Source organism: Mandrillus leucophaeus, unplaced genomic scaffold (assembly GCF_000951045.1).
Source record: "Mandrillus leucophaeus isolate KB7577 unplaced genomic scaffold, Mleu.le_1.0 Scaffold543, whole genome shotgun sequence".
Classification (NCBI taxonomy): Eukaryota; Metazoa; Chordata; class Mammalia; order Primates; family Cercopithecidae; genus Mandrillus; species Mandrillus leucophaeus.
The window spans coordinates 724,706-728,512 of record NW_012105842.1 but is presented as its reverse complement, the minus strand read 5'-3'; positions in this window follow the sequence as shown (position 1 = coordinate 728,512).

Sequence of the window (3,807 nt, the reverse complement as noted above, 5' to 3'; positions counted from 1 at the left end):
TTTTCTGTTTCTTCTTAATTGTCACAGTGTAAGGAGTTTTATACATATTGACTTAATGTATGAATAAATAACTTACAATTTTGCAAAATATAATTTATATTTGTGTCATACATCTTAATGGATTTTTTATTTTTAATAGGTTTTGAGTTTCTAGATGGCTCTTTTTAAATTTATACATAGATAGTACTGCTGAAAATATAGCAAAGCAAGCAACAGACATTCAATAAATGTTAGCTAATAAACTTCATAATCATCATCGTTATCATCATCTTTTGTCAGTGAGTAATCCAATTTAGTTCCCAAGAAATTCCTAATGAAGGGAGAAACTGTCTGTATCCTGGTTAAAATAATGATTTTCTAGACAGACTGACTGATACCCATATGCCTTATGAAAATGTATTGTGAGAATCCACAGAATTGAGATAAATCTGGTTGATAATGACCATTGTGGGAACCTAAACCCAGGCATTGAATCTCTGGTTAATGTGACAGTAGAATCTAAGAAATTTGCCAAATTATTAAATGTGAAAGAGGTACGGGGAGGAGTAGGAGGTAATATTTTGAACTGAGAAGTTGGTAACACTACATTGCTATGAATTTAAGAAAGTAGTAAGATGGAGCTAATTTAGTAGGAATTGGAAAATGATAAATTAATTTTGAAATTTTTGAATTTGAATTTTTCTTCTTAATTAACCTAGGTAAATATACTCTCATAATATTGAAACTCTGAGTTTTAAAAATTGTAAAAAATTTGTCAGAATAATTATAAATGCAATGACAGAATGAGGAGTCCTTTGAGGATAAAAGACAGGGTATAAATTATCATGCAAGAATATAAACTTTAAAGTTATATGTTTATATGAGCTTTTTGTCCCCTAGGAAATAAACTGTTCTGGCAACGACTTCATGGCCCAACAATATGGCATATTCTTAACTATTCGAGAATTAAATCAGAGTATAAAACTTTGGCATGCCTAAAAGTATTTGGAAATGCCGTCACAGCCTGAAAATTTGGCTAGTCATTGGTTACTGGAAACTGTATCATAGCTAGGAAATATGGCCTCCTCCTGTCTATATAGAAATTAAATCAGAGCCTAACAACTTGGCATATCCAAAATGATCTTGGAAAGTTACCAGAGTAGAGTGATTTGGAACAACTTTAAGTATCTGGAATGCCATCCCTGTCCAAAAGCTTGCTATTGCACCAGACTCATCACTTTCAAAATATGTTCTGTGATAACTTTTATAAATGCCTTTGACATTTTAAGACTCCACAATTCTAGATAATTTCATATTTTACATAATCTATAAAGATCACGATTGCTTAGTTTATCCATCCTACTAGGATACTTTTGAAAGTAAAAGGAGCACTATAATCCTGGGAAAGTAAGCAAAAATTGGGACTGTTATGAGCAAATTTTTTAGTATGTGGAATGGAACTTAATGTATAGGCATAGTATTAGGACACAGTAGCCAATGACAGAAATCCACCTCAACTTTAGTTACTAATTTAAACACAAAGGAGAAAAAAAAGAAAAAAATGTATTAGCTTATAATACCAGCCACTCCACTTCCACACCCATCAATAAAGAGTTTGGGGCAGGTGGAGGTAGTACTAATATATACTACTAATTTCTATCCTGGAATGCAGGATCCACTTGTGTTTGCAGGACAATTACACTCATACCAGAAAGACCATGAGGTTGAAAAGTGCTTCCACATGCTGATTTGGATTAGCATCCTTTGATCCTACAAAGCTGAGAGGAAAAAAAGGAAAAAAAAAGGTATTCTTTAGATCCAATTATTTCATTGAAACGTTTGTGGGTGTGTGTTATTAATCATGGCTGGAAAGGTAGGATAGATATTTTGACCCTGTCTTGGTTGCAGGCCTGTTTTTTCAGTAAAGATGCTAAGTATATCTTAGAAGGATGCATGAGAGGGAAGATGAAAAAAAAAAAACAAAACCCAGCTACTAATGGCATTTACTTATTTAAAAGCAATATGGCATAACACAGATAAGCAGCTTTTTTCTGATTTAAGAGTAAGTTTTCATTCTTCTTTTTTTAAAAAAAAAATATTTCCATAGGTTTTTGGGGAACAGGTGGTATTTGGCTACATACATAAATTCTTTAGTGGTGATTTGTGAGATTTTGGTGCACCCATAACCTGAGCAGTATACACTGAACCCAATTTGTAGTCTTTTATTTCTCACCCCCTTCCCAACATTTCCACCTGAGTTCCCAAAGGCCATTGTGTCATTCTTATGCTTTTGCATCCTTATAGCTTAGCTCCCACTTTTGAGTCAGAACATATAATGTTTGGTTTCCAGTTTCTGAGTTACTTCACTTAGAATAATAGTCTCCAATCTCATCCAGGTTGCTGTGAAGGCCATTAATTCATTTCTTTTTAGGACTGAGTAGTATTTCATTGTGTGTGTGTGTATATATACATGTATACATACATATTCACACACATACATATATATGAATACATAGACTGTTTTGTACAGCATGGTCATGTTGATGACATTGATTCTTACAATCTATGAACATGGGATGTTTTTTCATTTGTTTGTGTCATTTATGATGCCTTTCATCACTGTTTTATAGTTCTCTCTCTATATATACACACACATACACACACACACACACACGTATACATACACATATACCACCATTTCTTTATCCACCTGTTGATTGATGGGCATTTGGGTTGGTTCCACATTTTTGCAATTGCAGATTGTGCTGTTGTAAACATGGGTATGCAAGTACTGTTTTTGTATAATGACTTTATTTCCTCTGGGTAGATATCCACTAGTGAGATTGCTGGATCAAATGATAATTCTACTTTTAGTTCTTTAAGGAATCTCCACACTGTTTTCTGTAGTGCTTGTGCTAGTTTACATTCCCACCAGCAGTGTAGAAGTGTTCCTTTTTCATTGCATCCATGCCAACATCTAAAGATAATCCACTATGATACAGTGGGTTTTATACAAGGGATGCAGGGATGGTTTAACATACGCAAGTCAATATATGTGGTATACCACATAAACAGAATTAAAAACAAAAATCACACAATGATCTCAATAGATACAGAAAAAGCATTTGACAAAATCCAGCATCCCTTTATGATTAAAACCCTCAGTAAAATCAGCATACAAGGACATACCTCAATGTAATAAAAGTCATCTATGACAAACTCACAGCCAACATAATACTGAATGGGGAAAAGTCGAAAGCATTCCTCTGAGAACTGGAACACAGATAAACAGGTGGAGTTTTTTTCTTTAAATCAGAAGTTTTAAGAGGAAGTTTTTATTCTTTTCTTTTAAAAGTAATATTTATTAATTATAAGACTTCTTTTTGCTTAGGACTCTTTGGTTGTTTGGGCTCTTTTGGTTTCATACTAATTTTAGGAATTTTTTTTAATTTTGTGAAAATGCTGTTGATAATTTGATAGGGATTGAATTGAACATGTAGTCTGTTTTGTGCAGCATGGTCATGTTGATGACATTGATTCTTACAATCTATAAGCATGGGAAGGTTTTCATTTGTTTTTGTCATTGACGATGCCTTTCATCACTGTTTTCTTTCACCTCCTTGCTTAAATGTATTCCTAGGTATTTTAATTTTGTTGAAATTATTATAAATGAAATTGAATTCTTGGTTTGATTCTCAGCTTCATTATTGTTGGTATATAGAAATGATAATGAATTTTGTATCCTGAAATGTTACGGAAGTAATTTATCAAATTGAGGAATGTTTTAGAGGACCTTTTAGAGTTTTTTAGGAATAAGAAGGAATAAGA